The 19,883-nt window shown below is 47.3% G+C and overlaps 1 protein-coding gene and 1 long non-coding RNA gene across 2 annotated transcripts in view; one reads left to right on the top strand and one right to left on the bottom strand.

Moving 5' to 3' along the window:
• The window catches only part of NF1 (neurofibromin 1), a 153,564-nt gene that overhangs the window by 93,706 nt on the left and 39,975 nt on the right, over positions 1–19,883 (bottom strand). The window lies entirely within an intron of this gene.
• Positions 849–9,323, top strand: LOC113487268. The gene is made up of 3 exons (XR_003399756.1): positions 849–2,537; positions 8,827–8,934; positions 9,098–9,323. It is a non-coding gene; the product is annotated as an uncharacterized LOC113487268 (long non-coding RNA).

Below are 19,883 nucleotides of genomic sequence, written 5' to 3'. Positions count from 1 at the left end.
CAGAGTCAGGCCTGATTCTGACTTGTTACACGACTGCTTTGACATTCCTCTGGTCTCACATCAGGTTCCCAATCCCAGCCCTTGCTGATCGCACCAGGCAGGACAGAGTCACCTCCCCTTAGCACCTGCGGGGCAGCACTTTGGCTTTGAAGGGTGCAGCTCATCCCTCGCTGGGACATTCAGCTCTTCCAGCTCCTGCGTAGCCAATACTCCTGGGTGCTTTCCCTTCAGGCAGCCCCTGCTGCTGAGCAGCCAGGACGAGAGCAGCCTCTGCCTCGGAGTTGATCCCGAGCGCAGGCAAAAGCTGTGGGGAGGGTCCCAGAGACACGCTCTGCTCCTTGCCCGGGGCCTCTGCCCCAGCTTCTCCTCCAGCAGCCTCTGGCTGGAACGTTTATCTGTGCTGCACTTCTCAGGAGCAGGGACGAAAAGAAGGACAGAAGAATAAGCAACCCGAGAAAGGCTATTTTAAATCTGGCAGACAGGGCTTGTGGCAGCCCAGAACATCAGCTGGATAGATCCTCCTGCTCCATAGCAAAGTGAGGAGAATGTCCCCACAAGGTGGGTCTGTCACGTCGGACAGCCCTGCTCGGCCAAGAGCCGTGTGGTCAGCCCTGCCAGCCAGACCTCCGTGCCCCGAAGAGGAATCTTTCATCTTGGGGAGGGAAAGGGATCGAGTCTGCAAACTGAACAAAACCCAGAGGCGACTGGAGTACAGCTCTCAGCAGGCAAACGAGAGCTAAGCCACGTCTGCCTGGAGCCTGCAGCTGCACTGGCAAAGGCAGGGGGGCCAAGAGGCCTCATCTCTGCGAGAGCTTCTGGGCTGCCTGCCTGCGCTGCTCTGCGGGAGGAGCTGGCGGGGCCGCTCGTCTCGCGGAGATAATAGAGCTGCGGCGGCCGCTCCGGCCCCACCGGGAGTGCACCGCGACCTGCTCGCCCCGCAGGGGCAGGGAAACGGGCAGAAACCCGGGCTGGAACGTGCGGAAGTAGCGTAAAGTACTCTGCGAAATAACGGGTCGTTTTAAAACCCTCCCTTTGAAATTATGGAGTCAGTAAACTACCGCAAACCGAATCTCTGTCCGCAGATTGCAAGGGAGCGTTTCGCCTCTCCAGACCCGGGGCGCGCGTTGGGCAGACGTTCCGGTAGGATTTCGCACGGATTTATTTACACCTTCCCTTGGCAGAAGGACAGGAGAGTTGGCGGGTGCTTTATTCAAATTGCGGTGGCCCCTCTCGAAGCCGCTGTGCTTGACAGAGGTTGCAGTTCTGATACCACACGCAGGCTGGAGTGCATAGCTGTATTTTGCCTTTTAAATAACAGGTTATCCTTTTTATAAATTAATTTCAGCCTAATGGCTTCTGTTAGGTCTCAAGGCTTCAGTGCAGAACTAGCAGGAACTAAAAATACGTAACGTAGCACACAGAACTCTTCCCCAGCCTACTTACACAGTACCCAGCCGACTGTTTATTCTTTGTGACTCAGAAGAGTAGGATATGCAGATAACCAGACAAATAAACATCCACTTCCAGTTTCCTTCTTGAGAATGTTAATTTGTTTTCCTTATGGGTAGACAGAAGCACAAAATAATGACCTTTCGTGCTAGAGTCAAGTTAAAATTCTGACATTATAAAAAAAGATGCAACCTGAGGTAAGACCCCTTGAACGTAGGATTTAAATTTGTCAAAGGCGCAGTGAAGAACTGGAGAATAAAATGGACTTTCTTTGTGTTCCTCCGCTCAGCAGGGGCCTTGCTTTGACTTGGAGACTTGCTGTTATCATAGCACGTATTCATTATCACCTGCAACAGCAGTATGAAATATATTCCGAGGTAACTTTCCCTGTAAATAATGAACAATTAAATTCCTGTAATTCAGGTTTACAGTATGAAAAATCGCACTGCATTCGAGCAAAAAATTCAGGAACTTGGTTCATAGCGAATATTTGAAGAGGCAGATATTTTATAAAAAGATTAAAATTGACTGAAAATATTTAAGAAAAACCCAATTAATTGGTTGAAGAATCAATAGTAGGTTTCTGTCTGTACAAGCCGTGGTACTATCTTTCAGGAAATGCAAAAAGCATTCTGATTTACACAAATTGTGAAGTCTAATATTGGGCTGTTAAGTGCACTGAATTTTGTATTATTCATTTGCTGTGTACAATAAACTACCTGTGGTGTAAAGGCTATTGATTCTTTTGCATTAGAGCGCAGTATAATGGTCCACATTAATGTGTTTCAAAAAGATTTTTAAAACTAAGTGTTGTCTTATGTTCTAGAAAAGACTTCTAATGTATTGGTTATATACACTCGGATCTAAATCAAACCTACTGGTACGTGTGTATATTTGCTTAATTACCACAGTCTTCACGGAGTTGGACGGCAGGTGAAGCTGGTCCCTGGGACCTTTTCTAATGGTATTTGTACGTCTGAGCACAGAGAAAGGCTCCGCCGATACCCGCAGCGCAGCGCAGCGGGGTCCGTCACCGCACCGAGGGGTTATAAGCATTTGTCGTTCTCCTCGACACCCCCCTCGAACAGGTGAGCGGTTGCCTCGGACTCTGACAGCAGCTGGAAATGGTCTGACTGATGGAAATGTCAGCCCTAAAACCAGCCTAAATCCCTGCGGAGCGAGGCCTGACTCAGGCCACAGACCTGCTGGCGCTGGGCAGGGCTGCGGGAGCGCTCCCCGCTCCAGGCCTCACCCTCACCTTCCTCACCGTCGGAGGAAGCTGCCCGGCTTTGCCGAGGGGAGGGGGAGGGCACGTCTCGGAGCAGTCACCCGTTTTTCCCAGCTGGGCTGTTGCTGTCCCCACGCAGTGCTCCCCCCGTGACAGACCCCTCCTGCTCCCAGCACACGGCACTTCTCGGGGCAGAACCGTCCTCCACAGGCTTGTCCAATCTCCTTCCTCAACTGTTGATAGGTTTGACCTCTGAGTACCCCGTAGCGATCAGGCAGGAATAGTACGCGCTTAAGGCCACAATCTTTGTAGGGATCTCTACGTTCTGCCAAAATCTAAACAATAATAATTCATGTAGGGGCAGGAAAGGGCTCCAGCTTACTGATACACTTAGGAAAAACATGTCTCAAAAAGCCAGAAAGAAATGAGGGGAGATCCAGCTGAGAGAGAAGCATCTCGGGAACTCTTGACTTAGGTAGAAAAAGACAGGCTAGTTCTTCCCTTCAAAATATCCTAAACAAAACAAACAGTGCTTCTTCCTGTTTCTCACAGTGTTTTTCCCAAAGCAAATCCACTCCCTAAAAGCAAACATGACTTGCTGTAGTATTCCCAGATTTTAGACAGGGGGAAGCTTCAGAGGTTGAATAGCGATGTTGGAAATTCTCATAGCGCTTCCCCCAAACTCTGGAAAATTCCAGCCGGTATTTGGTCAAGATTGTTCTTGCCCAATGCTCTCTGCTTACTTTCATGGTTTCCTCTTCTTCCTACGTTCAGTACAAAGTGCCCTGAGACCCACTACCCCAGAAGTGATCCGCTGTCCTAGAAAAACACACGGTATCTCTACTATTAATTTTTGTGCTAGACCCTGTCAGTTGGATACATGAAAACCCACATGATTTCATCCAACAGGCAGACACATGACAGTTCATAACTGCTAGTTGGATGTTATTTGAAGATAAATCCCTCCAAGTTCCCTAATTCCAGGTAACTTCTGAGCCGTGGTACCATGTCTTTAGCAGCTCTTGACAATCTCATGCTTCTTGGTTATTTTGATAGATTTTTAAAAAACATTTTAGCAAGAGCTTGATGCATTTCTTTAAGCTTATTGTAAACCAAAATAAGAAATGGCAGCCTAAGGCATCTGCTTTAGTGTGAATGCCAATGGTTTTTCCTCACTAAAAATCTCCCGTTGTGGCTGTCAAAGAGGCACTAGTGGTAGAAGTCACACGTTAAGAGGAAAGTCCCTGCTATGTCCTCTATTCCCTCTCAGCCTCAGTTTACAGCTACTAAAACCCGAAGAGCCAAGCGACTAGAAGTACGAGTTGGAAATTTATCTATGTAGGAACAGTCCCCCTCATGAAATTTCCAGACGCTGATGTTTCTAGTCAAGCCAAAAAATGCCACTTGAATCACTTCCCTACAAGTCTTCTGGCACTTCAGCTTTTTTCCCGAGTAAGAGGATGGGGAACCAGATGCGAAAGTCAAGGCACGTAGAGAAAATAACCTGGGCCGACCTGTAGTAAAATCCAGACTCATTCTCAACTCACTTGCTTTGTCCTTTATTCCAGAGTAAAAGTGTTGATCCTGTGTTGTTAGACAGCATCATCTAACACCACAACTTCCAATAAAATACCCTTTAAAGTTAGAAGCCCTTAAGCATTTCTTTCTGATGTGTTTTGCCCTTTAAGATTTGTTTAATTTCTAGGTGTTACCTACAATTTACTGAGGAGATCTGGGCCTCTTTGTTATTATGCCTGAACAGGCTCTTGGAGGTGACACTTCTCTTGGCTTTTTGACAGAGAATATGGATTTTCCCCTGCCACATTTCTATCTTTTGCTTTTCTCTACTTTGCATTTTCAACTCAAATTATTTATTTATTAACCTGTCTTTTTTTCCTCCTACTCACTGAAGTCTCTTTCAAACATCCATTTCTGCTCTTCATTCCTCCCATCCCACTTGCTCATTTTCACCAGCATTTGTCAAACACCCCAGCAGTGGCTCAAATACGCGGAGTGCTACTTTTTAATTTCTATTTATCAGCTGTGGTCCAGAACCCTACCATCGCTTACAGAGGCATTCCTCTCCGAGGCACATGTTTGGTTGTATCATTCTTGGAGGAAATGTGCCAAATCTGGGATCAGCATCAAAAATATTCTCCTACTGAAGGGAAGCTAAACAAACAAACTTGAGTAAGTGAGGAAGGAAGGGAGGAAGGAAAGGATCTGCCAAGTTTTTGGTAAGAGGTGACTTAATATTTCTGAGCTACAAACGCCTTAAACATGGGTTTTAATCTGAGAGCTGGCAGGCTCCCAGGGAAAGCTGCGCAGCCTGGCGGGCGGTGCTGCAGCTCTTTCTCCGCTCAGACACTTCGTTGTTTCAGCCCCTTTTGCAGCCTCCGAGAGGACGTTGCTCCAGCAGGTTTGCCCATTAGAGGGCATTAGAGGCCACTAAAACCCCCGAAGTTTGAACTAACTAGAGGAGAGGAAAACAATCCGTATTTCTTTTTGTTTGATACGTGAGCGGTGGGTTTGTATCCTTCCCATGGCGTGTATCTTACTGATTTACCTGACGTGCTGGATAGATTTCAAAATATGAAGAAACTTTTTCTGAAAGATTAAGCCACGGATTTTCTTTCATATTATCTTCCCAGTTCCTCCCTGACTGCAAATATGTTAAATATGAGCAGAGCACGCAAATGATCTGACTAGATTAATAGGAATCACAGATGGATGGATTATACTTTAGAGAAATTAGCGATTCTATACAAAATATTCACACTGGAACTTTTATCCCTGAAAGTCTAATCAACAAAGGATAATTAAAATCGTAGCACATTGTTTCACACAATCAATTTCTAAATGCGAATATTTCTGTTCCAGTAGCAATCTCATTTGGATGCGCAACACCAGGAGTTTAATCCCTGATACTTGATCTGATACAAAGAAGTAGTCCGTTATCAAGATGTCATAAGAGCGTGGATAGTCTAAAGGAACTTAATGGAACAGAATATTTTCTGAAACTGAGGAGGTTTATGCCATGCACTGGAAATGGATAGAGACGTATTAAGTTAGAGTCTGCCATTTGCCTTAGAGGTATAAACAAGCTCTTTGTCTAATCCTGGTTGAGGCTTGTTTGATCACAGTCACTCCCAGTGTACATGTTCATGTTCCAAAAACCACAGAGGAATGAGATCATTTTGCGTATCTCCTTTTTAATTCCCCTAGCAAGCAATGCCTTTCCCAGATATTGCAGTCATTTGCAGAGGTTAAGTTACTTCAATAATATAAAGCAGTATTTTAATTGTTCTGGATGACTAATCAGCTCAGCCTAGATTATCACATTGCCTCAAAGGATAATTCAAGGTTATCACTTCCCCTCCCTGAAATTCTGTTTCCTTACTCATTTATCATACAACAGGGGTCAAAACGAGGAGAGATTTCACAGGAGAGGAAGACCAGATAGACATTGTGACTTTAGTACTGACTGATGCTTTCCGGTGATCTCAGAGAAAGGGCAGGGGTTTTGGTGACAGAAGGAAAGCTGGAGGTCCAGAGCATCACTGGGATGAGACCAGGAGAGATGAAGATGTGGTAAGAGCTGCAGGCCGGGCATGAGCCTTCTGTGCTCTTTCACCATAAGGTGTTTTCATTAGATTCAGTTTTCCAGGCGAAGTGATTGTACTTTACTTCCTAATGGCACTCAGACACTTCAATATTGGTTTTCTCCTTCATAACAAATCAAGAATATTGCAGATCTCACAGCTCTGTTACTGGGAAGGTGCAATTAACTCCCCATTAACTCCCTATAGTGGATGCTACTATAAATCACATAAAATTTTACCTCCTTCTCCTGGCTGTGCTGTGATTAATTGGTTTTTATCTGTCCCTCATACTACTGCAGTGGGGCACAGCTGCCTGCAGCCAAGGCTGTGACGCTTTCTCCTTACAGGCTCCAGCTACCTGCAACAGCCTGGGCTTTTGACAAGGCTGTAATCAATCACTGTCAGAACCTGAGTATTAGGAGTAAACATCCTCGTTGTCCATTGTCTAAGCATTCATTAGTTTGTATTATTAATCAGTTCATACCTATTCTAAGCAGTGTACAAAGAAGAGCTGAACAGGGCACGTAGGGTCTGAAAAAGTCCTTTCCCCCCACAGACCACCTCAGACGTGGAGTTTGGCCTGGTGCACGCCGGCCTCCCAGGCTTCGGGGTCGATGCCACCCCGGCCCCCAGCCCCTGCTTTCACCCCACAGCTCCCAGGGCCCCCCCACACCCCTCCGCCTCCCACCTGCCTGTAGAACCAGCCAAACTGGATTCTGCTTTTGGCCCCCAAACCAGCCACCTCAGTGCCTGTTTCTGAGACCAAAAACCGGTCTGCTGAGCCTCTTCTCAAGTCCCAAAAATGCCTCACAGTCCCCAAAGCCACACAACTCCCTCGGCTTCTGAGCTCCACAATCAGCCACACGAATCTGTTTTCGAGCCCCAGGAACAGAAAACATTGTCTCCATTTCTGGCCCACAAAGCAGCTCACCCCGCTGCTCTCTGACCCCTCTGCAGCCCCCACGGGCGATGCTGGCTGGGGTGGGGGGATGATGATGTAGACACCCCCCAGCCCTGCACGCCCAGAGCCCCACGTGCAGGTTTGGGGAGCGCTGGGGAATTGCACCTCTCTGGGGGCATCACTTCATCAGTGCCAGTTCTTTTCTTTCTCCAGCCCCGTCAGCACCACAGGCCAACCCCCAGGCTGAGGGACCCCGTGGGCAGCCGTGCCCAGGCCCCCCCGAGCCCAGCGCAGCCTGGCCCAGCCGAGGGGTGCTGCAGGCAGTGGACGCCCCGGCTGAGCGCAGCTCCTGCTCCGGGCGGCCGCAGAGAATCCTGGCCTGGGTGACAGCCCGCCTCGGCTCCCGCTGGCCATGGTCTGGCTCCGTGGAACTTCACTCTGCACCCGAACTGCGCTTGAGGAGCAGGCGGCAGCACACGGTCATCTGCGTGGACTGACCAGGGATGCTCCGTAGCTTTGTCCTTACCCTGCCTGTGCCTCGGGACCTTTCAGCTGCTCACACAAACGGCTCCCAAGGAAAGCAGTCTTGGTTCTCCAGCCTGTGAATTTCTGTTTGGGGCCCTGACTCTGTTTCATCAGGAAATACCAAACCGTACCTGTTCCTTCTTATCTGTTTCAGTTTTTTGCAGCAGGCTTTTTGCCTTTGCTGCTCACTGCTCTCCTGCTGTTTGTGGGTATCCCTAAGGACATCTTATGCTCCATCCCCATTTAGAGCTGAATTCTCTGGATGCTGCAGCAATGCACTAGGTCCTGTGACCCGAATGCAGATTGTAAGATACGGTAGACCTCACATAAAGAATTTTTCTGACCGTTTCTCTTGCCAGAGCATCCAGCATCCTTCCCAGAAACTGGATATTCCTCCACGTGTAGTGCATTCACCCCCTGACTCAAGGCATGTTCCTATTCTCAAGCATTATGTGTCTATCTAAGGAATCCCTCTTAAATCTGTCAGCATTGTTGTCCGATGTCTTTTAAGCAAAATGTGTTGCACTTCCACACCTCCCTCACTCAGTAGCAAAGCCAGCTAACCTGCTACAGGTATGTCTGCCTGGGGACATGGAAGCTCTTCCTGCCTGTGTTTTGCTGGACAATACACATTCACTCTCCTTCCAGCTTGCTTACAGCCTCCATCCACGCCACATTCTGCAGGGTGTCACCTGCACAGTGTTTCCACTGTAAGCCATGCTCCTTCCAGGTAATGCCTCATCCTTCCTTCATCAGGCAGGATTCTTTGTCAAATCATATTATATTTGCTTGAGTGCTTGTCTTCATAAAGCTTTCTAGTGCCTCATGATCAGCTGTGTCAAAGGCTACTCACCCCCAAACAAACCTACCCCACAAGTCACAGATGAATGCCCATCACTCAGATGAACTGTGAAATTAAAACCAGTCTCAACTTGCACAATAAAAGACCGGGCCTGATACTTCTTTCCCCCTGACACTATATAAAGCCCTGTGTAATCTCCATTAACTTTAGTGGAATTATTTCTTGATCAGCTGATTTTAGATTATAATCACATCGTCCCAGAGCCAGGATTTGGATTCAGTAACATCAGCACATCGATAAAGGACGTCTTTTGTTGCAGTGTCCGAGGTCTAAGCTCTGCTGACACAATGGCATTCATACCACACTCCTGCTCCGTTCCGTAATGACAAAATGGCTGGCCTCAGAAACACTGCATTTACTTCTACAGGTACGAGCCAGTGCTTTAGCAGAGATCTGCACAAATTCACAGCTGGGGTATCTGTAGTGTTATTTTAACTTACTTTAAACACAGATGCTTGTGCAGGATGCAGAAATGCCACTGGACCAGCCCACTCACCAGTGCCTTTTTTCTCCTTCTCTCTCTTCTTCAGTAATCAGGTGTCCCAGAGGGACTGCAGGGGCAACGTGCCTGATGGAAAGAGAAGTCTTTAAGAACTGGGAGACTCTCAAGACCGGAATTTAGTTTTCTGCTTCTTAAACAACCTTTTTGTAAGCCTCATGTTAGCCTGTATGAATTTATGAATATAAAGACTCTTTGTTACCGAACAGTTTTTAGCAACTGCTGCTCTATTTCCTTCCCATGAGTCACGCTATTAGCTTACGCTGCCCTATTTAATTTCAACTGCTGCTTAAGCCCACACAAGGTTTTCTAAAATAAAAATTTGAAAAAAGCATATTTGAAATAGACATCGAGTGTCTGGAATGGATGGTATATGGCACTGCCCTGGGGATACCACACACGCTGCTTTGCTGGGCTTCCAACTAACGCTGACCAGCATGGGGTCCCCAGCTGCAGTGTCTTAGAGCTGCTGCTAAATGGGGCTGAAAAGTGAGAATGAAGCTTACCTAGGACAGAAAAGTAACACTACTACTAGAAAATCTGTAAGGAGAAACACAGGAAGGTAGACCCTAATCCCACTGAAATTAATTAGACTTGAGGGTCAGCCCTTACCTGCGTGATAGACAGACAGACAGACGGATGGACGGATAGATAAACAGGTATTTGCTAAATTTACAGATACTTGCTAAGCAACCAGGGGTTCTGGGTTTGCTTCTGTCTTTGAAGCCGTGCTATACTTGGCACTGCACGATGCTTTTACCAATGGCAAATTGTGACCTGACTGGCACTAATGTCAAGACCTCAATCGGAAGTAATAATGAACTGCCTGCCTGCTGCCTCCTAGTGAAGTTTTACATAAACTCTAGGAAGCAACACGGAAGCCTATAGTGTCACCTTCCACCATCTTTTCTTTTGTATAGATAAAGCCACAAAGAAAAGGGATAGTAGGAAGGATCTGTTGCACTTGTTGAGGGGTGTTTCTTGTTTCTGAGAACATTGGGCATCTAATTACTTTTTAATCCTTAAAGCACTGAAGGAGCCCAGAGCACGGCCTCTTGTGAACACCACCTTTACATCTGCACTTTCCTGGCAAACTCTCGGTTGGTATCCAAACATAGGTCCAGTCTTTCTTTTTTTTTTTTTTTTTTTTCATTACGGGTGTGATCTTGCAGTACTGCAAGTCCACAGATTTCCTAAATATCATCATGTGACTTAAAAGCAGCAGTGAAACAGAGAAACCACCTCTGCCTTACTCGCAGTCCTAACAGGGATTGAGAAACAGGAAGAAAGCATTCCAAAGCTGCAAAGGGCAGGGAAAAGTGCCAAGCTCTTCTGAGAGCATGTAGTATGACAGGAAAAGCCTGCTCCAAAAGAAAGGAGAGAAGGCAAGAGGGAAAAATGCTTCCTAGCTGGGAAGGGATCTGGAAGGGAATTGCACTTAAAATATTTTGTTGTGTTGGACTGGCTGAATCGAAGTGGTCAATTTATCTTTTCCTTCTCTATACAGAAATAGTTACACTGCTATAAAAGCCATATTTCTCTTCTGAAAAGCAAAAATATTATGCAGTCACATGCACATTTACAGCTGAGTAGCTGTATCTTTATCAGAACTTTCACTGGCACATTGATCTAAATTATTATTTTTTTAAATTACACCCTTTCTTGACACAGACATGGTAGCACAACCTTCAAATATAGACCAAAAGGGCATTGATTGAGCTGTCTGGTGAGATAGAAAGCTTTATCACACGAGCATGGGAGAGATTCTAATTGCAGTTTAAAGATTAGAGGCTGCACAGACATAAATTGAGCCTGAGTAAGTCTGCCCAGCATCCACGTGATGGCTTTACCACCCTTACACCGACGTTGTGTAACACAGCTCTACCACAGTGTGCTGCTTGCACCGCACTAGCTTGTAACTCACACTGAAACCTAAATCCCTTTATATTAGATGCTGTACAAATACAGATTAAAAAGAAATCCCTTCCTTGCAGCCTTAAAAGATGAAACAAGCAAAAGTCAAGAGGGCAAACAGGAGCACAGAGAGGTGCTATGACTGACGCGGTGGTCACGCAGCCCATCAGGAACACAGCCATGAGCACAGAGTCGGGCTCCGGGCTCCCAGAGCCCGTCCCAGTAACAATTGTCTCCACCAGATCCTCAGAGAACAGCTGAATTGTCTCTAGAAGAATGTAGGCTTGGAGCTTACCAGCGTAACTGAGAATAAACACTAAGCAGAAGCTTCTAATTTGGACACTGTGGCCACACAAAGAGTTTAGCCATTTTTAACTCACTGCTCTAGCAAGGGAAGGTCCTGTGTCCATCAGACCCCCCTCCTATTGCCGTGTCACGGACAGCAGCCCCGTGCGTTCCTGCGAACGCTGCCAGCACCTTCCAACTGCCCCGTAAACTGTGTCTGGCGCCACAGGACGTCTGTGCCGCGGGACACCGCGTCGTGACGGGGCGTGGAGGCCTGACCAGCCCCTGTCACGCGGTGCCACAGCACCGTGGCCCGCGCTGGCTCTGCCGCAGCACCCGCGGGGCACACCGCGCCGCCCAGGCCCTGCTTTCTGCTCCCAGGGAAGCAGCAGCACATGTGCTTGTGGGAATGTTCCTAAAAAGCAGTAAGAGGTATACACGTTGCCTAATAAAGACGTTTGGTCTTGGGCCATTACTTTTGTTTGCTTTAATATGTCTTTACACTCCTATTTATTCAAGTTCTCATTCCTATATTTACTTTAAGGCTCCTTTACACCACTCTTACTCTGTATGCACTGGGCAAACACAGGTGCATTCTCAGCGTAACATAAAATGCTCCATTGCAAATAAGCGAGTTCCCATTTTCTCTCCTTACTCATATATCTATTTCCAACATTTTCACAACCCATCAAAAATGGAGGCTAGAAGAGGTCTTAGAAAATTATTTTGTCCAACCTCCAGCTTCAAAGAAATCTCCGTTTAGCTCAAATTCTTCATCTTTTCTGCAGCCCTGCAGCAACCGGCCTGGATACAAACCGCCCAAATATTTCCAAGCTCAGTTCCACACCAGCTCAGGCCCACCCCTGATCTGTGCTCAAACACTCTTTATCTATACGCAAGCTGCCCTTTCCCAACTCGCTGCAGCAGGAATGCAGCCCGTCTGTTTCCAGGCAGAAGCTGTCAGCCACAACCCTGTAATTCCCCAACACGCTGACTTTTTTCTCTTCTTACTATGTTATTGATCTGCTTTACAGAGTGTAGGTAGTCTATCCCTTTCATTTTTCCTATTCAACTCAAGTTGCTTTTCTATAAACGGACTTTTCAGACAATTTATTTACATTCACAATGACACCCTTCAGGCAATTGATTTCCCTCTGTTTGCATAATCCCGCTAGTCCAGTGCCAAAACACAGATTTCATAAAAAGCAAAAAATACTCTTCTGATTGGAAACATGTTCAGCAGTTTATTACTGACTACATCTTAGGCTGGCATAAATCACTGCACGTTTCTGCCTCCGGTCATGTATTTAAAGAAAAAAAAAACCAACAGTGGCTATTTCATATTTACAGAAGTGTATGGGACTGGAATGATTCGGAATATTCCCTGCTATCTTGTTACCTGTAACACTCAGAGTCAGGCCTGATTCTGACTTGTTACACGACTGCTTTGACATTCCTCTGGTCTCACATCAGGTTCCCAATCCCAGCCCTTGCTGATCGCACCAGGCAGGACAGAGTCACCTCCCCTTAGCACCTGCGGGGCAGCACTTTGGCTTTGAAGGGTGCAGCTCATCCCTCGCTGGGACATTCAGCTCTTCCAGCTCCTGCGTAGCCAATACTCCTGGGTGCTTTCCCTTCAGGCAGCCCCTGCTGCTGAGCAGCCAGGACGAGAGCAGCCTCTGCCTCGGAGTTGATCCCGAGCGCAGGCAAAAGCTGTGGGGAGGGTCCCAGAGACACGCTCTGCTCCTTGCCCGGGGCCTCTGCCCCAGCTTCTCCTCCAGCAGCCTCTGGCTGGAACGTTTATCTGTGCTGCACTTCTCAGGAGCAGGGACGAAAAGAAGGACAGAAGAATAAGCAACCCGAGAAAGGCTATTTTAAATCTGGCAGACAGGGCTTGTGGCAGCCCAGAACATCAGCTGGATAGATCCTCCTGCTCCATAGCAAAGTGAGGAGAATGTCCCCACAAGGTGGGTCTGTCACGTCGGACAGCCCTGCTCGGCCAAGAGCCGTGTGGTCAGCCCTGCCAGCCAGACCTCCGTGCCCCGAAGAGGAATCTTTCATCTTGGGGAGGGAAAGGGATCGAGTCTGCAAACTGAACAAAACCCAGAGGCGACTGGAGTACAGCTCTCAGCAGGCAAACGAGAGCTAAGCCACGTCTGCCTGGAGCCTGCAGCTGCACTGGCAAAGGCAGGGGGGCCAAGAGGCCTCATCTCTGCGAGAGCTTCTGGGCTGCCTGCCTGCGCTGCTCTGCGGGAGGAGCTGGAGGAGAGCAGAGGCCTGTGCCGAAGCACTGAATTTCTTTTCTGTGCTTTCACAACAGGGCGCAGGCCAGGCCCGGACCTTTGCTCAAACCCCACCAAGCACTGGCAGGAATTTGTGTCGAGGAGTGTCTCTGCATTCAGCCAAACAGCACATAGTGACTGCTGAAGGGAGTCCCTGTCCTCGCCCCGCATGAATACCAGCGTGTCACCAGGCCTGATTTTCTATTGTTTAACACCTCCGCATTAGTTTATATTATTCCCTCGTGGTGCATTTTGCTTGGATGTAGGCGGCTTCTAAATCTACAGGATAGAAAAGAAACTGGCCCAAAAAATAATTCAGCATTTAATTGTAATGTCTTGCCATTCTTCTAAGACGTAGCATCTCTGTCTCAGAGCACCATGCTGCCATTCCTGAACTGAAGTTTGGTTTAAGTCTGGCCTTAATGACTTATCCAAATCCAGCTAGGAAGCAAGTAGACAATTTAGGAAGAGAAACCAGCACTTCTGATTGTACTCCTGTGCTCTGGCCACAAGGCCTGCTATCCTCTCTGATTTTAATGAACTAATAAGAACGTTTTTAACCCTGGTTATAATGAGAGACTTAGTGTTTTGCACCATTGTTAATAATCGGATATAATTACAGAGCAGAGCGAGGGAATTGAAGCCAAAGGAATACCAAACAGCTCAGTGACATCTTTCACTGCACAGTGGAAAAGAATGTCATTTCAAATCACACGGAAACGCTGCCTGTGCCTGCCAGGCACCAGCTCCTGCTGCAAGGAGCCTGAACGCCTTCAAATGGGAGTCACTGGCCGCTGAGTTCAGAGAAAACACAGGCTGAACACATAAAACTGTGTGGTTTAGAAAGGATTTTTTAAAGAAGAGGTGAAATAGCTGTGTGGTAGAGGTCAGTGATATCTGGGGTTATGCTGACATATATTAGGGTGTGGATGCAGGCGACTCCGGCAAGGCTGACTTGCCTTCTCTGTAAGGCTGGGACCCTTTCCTACTGTCCTTGTTTAGGACAGCTCAAGTTCAAATCTCTCAGCATGACCGTCAGCCATCTGAGATAACAGTTCTTGTCACTTCACTGGGTAAATTTAGCACAGATGTTTCTGAGAGCAGCTCCCTTACAAGGTACCCCTGGCTAGGCTACAAAGAAGGAATGGGTTTGAACCTACAAGGAATAAACCCAAACCTCTGACTCCGTTACTCCAGTGCAGCTACTTGTCACGAAAGCGCCGAATTCACCACACACACTAAGCCATCTGCTCTATTTATTATACCCAAAGATGTGATCCAAAAATGATAAAATCCAAAGAGATCAGAAGAATGTAGAGAAAAAATTACTGTAGTCTGACAATCCATCTGTGCCACTTTTCCACAGCATACTGGCTTAGCAGACCTTTACAGATTAACCCCTTAGGTACCAGACGTGCAGCAATTTATGACCATCTACAGAAAATGAATTCTAATTTTCAGGATGAGCCAATGGTGAATAAGCTACAGAGCAATGCGGGAGAAGGGGCCAGAGAAACGATAGCCTAGATTACAATCAGGGAGGAAGCGTCATCTAGCACATGAGGTGCCCCTGGGAATATCAGAAGTTTATGCTCCTGGCTGCTCCATGATGACCCTGAGAAAGTGCCTCATCTCCCCGCCTCCCCTCCCAACCATTGTTTGTCTTCTCTTTTATTTAGACTGCAATCTCTTCAGGGCCAGAAGTCTCATACTAAGCAGCTGAACTGTGCCAATGTTACTTGTAGTCACCCGGCAAATAGCAACCCATACATGAAGTAACAGCTGAAATTGTGCCAGTCACGGCAGCGTTTCACACAAGGAATAGAGCAAGGGTGGCACAGAGAGCTTGAGGGGGCAAAGACTGCTTACAGTTTTAAAAAGTATTTACAGTGTATGAAATTGCGAAGCCTAGCACACAAGGTCTCACACTCTTAACTGTTTCCTGCAGTGCTGGGGTGTTGCTTTATTTGTATGTCAGGGGTTTTTTAGCCCTTCAAACTTGTGGGCTGTCACTTCACCTTCTGCTGAACTTTAGTGCTATTTGATCACTGCTTGGAAAGTCCATTAACCCGCTATTTTGGCCTAAAGCTTTTCAAAGAGAAAAATGAATTTTTTTCACCCAATTCCCAAAGTAATTCAGTAAGCACTGAGCACACAACTCTCAGTGCTTTTGAAAGCATCTTTTTGTTAGAGTCGGACCTTTGTTACATTCTCTCACCAGTCAGTAATCCATCCTTCTTTACACGTTTTCCTCTTTAGGAAGATTACCGCTAAGGCCTGCACATGCCGAGCACAAGGCACCTTCCTCTCACAGCCACACAAGAGCTCATTAGAGCCCCAGCTCCTCTACTCTGCTGCGGACAGAGACGGGACCTGGCAGAGAGTGACAACTGCTCTAAGAAAGTCGTGTGGGACAGACTGCAGCTCTCTCAGGGTAGGTCTGTACCTGCAGGGTGGCCCTTCTGTCGCGATTGCAGCTGGCAGATGCCGTTCCCAGTGGTATCTGTAAGGGCTGTACCTACCCAGCCTCTCAAGGGAGCGGTTCCAGCTCCCGCTGCTTCCCCAGGCCCCTGGGATCATTAGTCAGTCGTCGCTGAGTTTTCCAGTGTGCACTGTGGCAATCACAGCAGCTAATTTGTTTTGGGGCTCTGACGGCACTTTCTTCTCTAACTTCTCTGCTGCTCACCAGTCTCCTCACTGCAATTGTTCTCTTCACCCTTTTTTGCCATCTCTTTCTTCCATTCTGCTTTTTCCTTTCACCTTCTCTTTTGACTCCACACACTTGTGCTAAACTTTCTCCGTTCCAAGGAGGCTACTCAAAACAAACAGGAGTTTGTGAATTATTAACAGTGTAGCCTATAAATAGCAGAATTTTTAATGGTAGCCAGCCCACCAAGGTGCAGGCACTCTAGCACAGATCTGCTACCTTGGTCTTGCAGCGACTGGCCGTCGCTGTTCCCTCCCCGATCATTTGTCAGGAGTGCTGTGTAGGATGACAGCTGTGGGGAGGGGGGACATAACTTGTGGGCCTGGAAAAGCACCGTGGGCTTTTCTAGTACTTTCCACTTACTGTGCTGATCTACCTTCCAGAGGTCTGTCTGTGCAATCCAAACCACCACAACGAACAGAAACCGGTAGTGGTCCCTGGACAGAATAACCTTGCTGGGGGGGTCTTGCTCAAGCTGAATGGGGAACTGCACAACAAGCTGAACTTGGACAGAAACTGTGGTCTGCATTCACTGCTGATCTATGCTGGGATTCACAAACCAGAAGGAACAGCCTTACAGTGGTGGAAGCCTTCCAGCAGGAAGCCATAGCGATGGAAATGAGGCACAGCAACACCCTGCTGAGAGCCTTGCAAGTAGCTAGAAGACAGGAAATGCATGAGGCAAACACCTAGGCTCATTTTACAAACCCCGGATAATATTACAAAGGGATACAAAGAGAGAACAGCACCCAAGCCAATTTCTGTAGAAGCAGCACAGTCCCGTATCTGGGATATACACACATTTCAGATGGCTTTCCTAGTCCAGTCTCATGACTGAGTCAAAAGGACTTCAACAAAGCTGATTAGGAAACATACATTCACACATCAGTTAAAAACATCAGAGAAGAAAAAACAAATGAAATGGGTATAACTAGATTCCTCATGTCAAAACACAAGAATGTGAAATTAGCAGATCTTAGTGCTTCAGCAGCCTGGGGAAAAGCTCCATAACCTGGATCTTGGAAAGTATTTCCAAGACAGGCAGACAACAAAAGTCCTTTCATTTGTGAAAGCTTATTGCAGCGTGTAAAGTCTTGATGGAGAAAGATGGGACTGAGTTTATTAGCTTCCCAGCTGAACAGCGCTGTGCAGGCTTGGCAGCTGCATCCGTAAAGGAAGATAATGGAAAACACATCAATCAGCCTTGAGTCACTCGCGCAGCCTTGCAGGCCCTTGCAGCATGTGACTGCGCGGGGTATGCAGCCTGGTGCCACCCTTGAGGTATGCAGCCTGGTGCCACCCTTGATTCCACAGCTATGCCTCACCAGGGAACAGCAAAAATCATCCGAAAAATCATCGGGTAAGTATGGCTCACTTACAAGGAAAATAAATATGACAAGGGTGCTGGGAAAGGAGAGCGTGGAGTCTTTTTCTCCTCAAGTTTTGAATGAATTTTAGAAAGATACATTTTACTGGCTGGAATGGTTGAGTTGGTAGCTTGCAGACAGAACCCAGCTTTCCACCTCTCCTACTCTGCTTCAGACACAAGACAACAAGTACTTCCAGCCAGGCATGAAAAGAGAAGGTGCTAGTAATGTCTCCGTTATGACACCAAACAATTTCTAATAAGCTTGCAAAAACCTGGGAATTTACAAATCCCAATTCGCCTGCGTCCCTGACACACACAACACGGACAAGTTCAAAGTTTGGCTTTTGGACTCCAGTGTTGCAAAGGCTGACAACAGTGAAACTGCTGGAAATCCTCACTGTTTGGAGGTGAGTTAAATTAGATTAAATTATATTCCTCTGTTGTACAGAGACCAGACTAAATGAGCTAATCATCTCTTCCGGCCCTCAAATCTACTACATTAATGAGCAGAAAGCTCACTGAAGAAGAAACACCAACTACTGGAGCAGTGCTTACAGAAATACAGAGACTTAAAGAAATAATAAATTGCCAAATACTTCGCTGATTAAAAAAAAAAAAAAAAAGCGCAAGAATGTCAGCAACATGGTCACACTCCTACAAAGCTGCATAACACCACCGCGATCTGTCCCTGACTCTAACAGCTCCCCAAGGCAGGCAAACAGAACCCAACCTTATTTTGGCTGTATGTGAGGCTCAGACCCTCAGGAGAAATCTTAGAGAGTGAGTCATCTCAGCTATGAGATGGCCTGGTTCAAACCCTTCACAATTTACGAGTAACTCCGCATTCCACAATATTCACTGGCTACAAATCTGCCCTGTTATAAGAAGTTGTTGAGGGATTAAGCGAAGATAGCTGCTTAGGGCTTTTCCATCCACACGCAGCTGAGGACTGATAGAGCAGGAACAGGATTATGCTGCTAAAAAGCATTGTGTCAAATTAGTGCTGTGATGTGCTAAGAGAGTTTGTACAAACCAGCGCTAATCTGTGTTAGTGTTCGGACCACCAAAAATATTCAAAACTTCTTCCCGGTGCTTTGTTTGACATTGTCTCACTACATGATTTTAAAAATGCTTCACTGGCCTGGCCTTGCTTACATAAGGGTTATTTCTGGATGTTGCTACAGGTACATGGCTAATCCATACAGCTATTTCAGTGCATCTACCAGCTGGGCCGCTACTTTGGAATGAAATCAGAGCTAGTATCTGCAGTTAATGATCCTGTTCTGGGCTTTTAAGTCCAAAGAGAGAGCAAGGAAGAGTCACCTAGTCTAGAAGAGGGGCAATATATGTATATGCAAAAAAGATATATAATGCAAAAGTAGAAAGAGGAAAAAGAGAGGGGGATACACACATGTTAATACAAAATCAGGCAGAGAACGAGGTGGCCTCAGATTCTCTTTCCCCAAGTTGTTTACAGACAACTCCATTAACTTTAAATTAAATTCAAAACTATCACAAACCAGATCTTGCTGGATTCAGATGCTGAACTATACACATTTAGAAAGGAACATCAAAGAGGAGGAAACCCCTACATTTTCCAGCCCCCGGCTAAGGAGGACGAAACCCAGCGCACACGCCACTGTCCTACACACACTCCGCAGCGCAGTCACGTCGGGTTTTGCGCACTTTTTGGCTTACGTGCTTGCCTTGTAGTCCCATGGTCAAACAGAGATCAAGGATGTCACAATCTGGTTTAAAAGATAACGGAGAGAACCTCTGTCTAACTCACTGCATCAGGAATGTTAACTGCTGGTGGTCGGGCGTTTCAGCACCAAAACACTTCTTACGGCCCCACCGGCGCGTCCCCCCGGCGGCGGCTATGGAAAACCTTTTGGGTGCAAACCTGGGGGAGTCGCCACGGTTCTCTGTGCCGCGAGCCCCGTGTTTTGAGGGAGCCGCGGTCACGACAGCTTTAGTCGGTGTAGTGAAAACCTGACTCATCTTTTGGCACTGATGGGAGCGGCCGCTGACCCGGGCGGCGCCGCAGCCCAAGTCTTGCTGCCGCGGTGCCGTTCCCCCCCGTCCCCAGAAGGCTCGGGGTGTATTTTAAACCCGTCCCGGAGGTTATTTTACAGCAGAGGCTTGCCAGACCGCGTGTTTTGACCAGCCCTGGGAACACAACCTGGAGTTCGCGGGCTGGACGGGGCCAGGCTCCGCCGGGCAGGGCCGACGCCGCGTGGGAAGGCCGGGGGTGCCGGGC

Source organism: Athene cunicularia (genome assembly GCF_003259725.1).
Source record: "Athene cunicularia isolate RWA chromosome 19 unlocalized genomic scaffold, athCun1 chr19_part1, whole genome shotgun sequence".
In the NCBI taxonomy this organism is placed as follows: Eukaryota; Metazoa; Chordata; class Aves; order Strigiformes; family Strigidae; genus Athene; species Athene cunicularia.
This window is presented reverse-complemented; position numbering and strand designations above follow the sequence as displayed.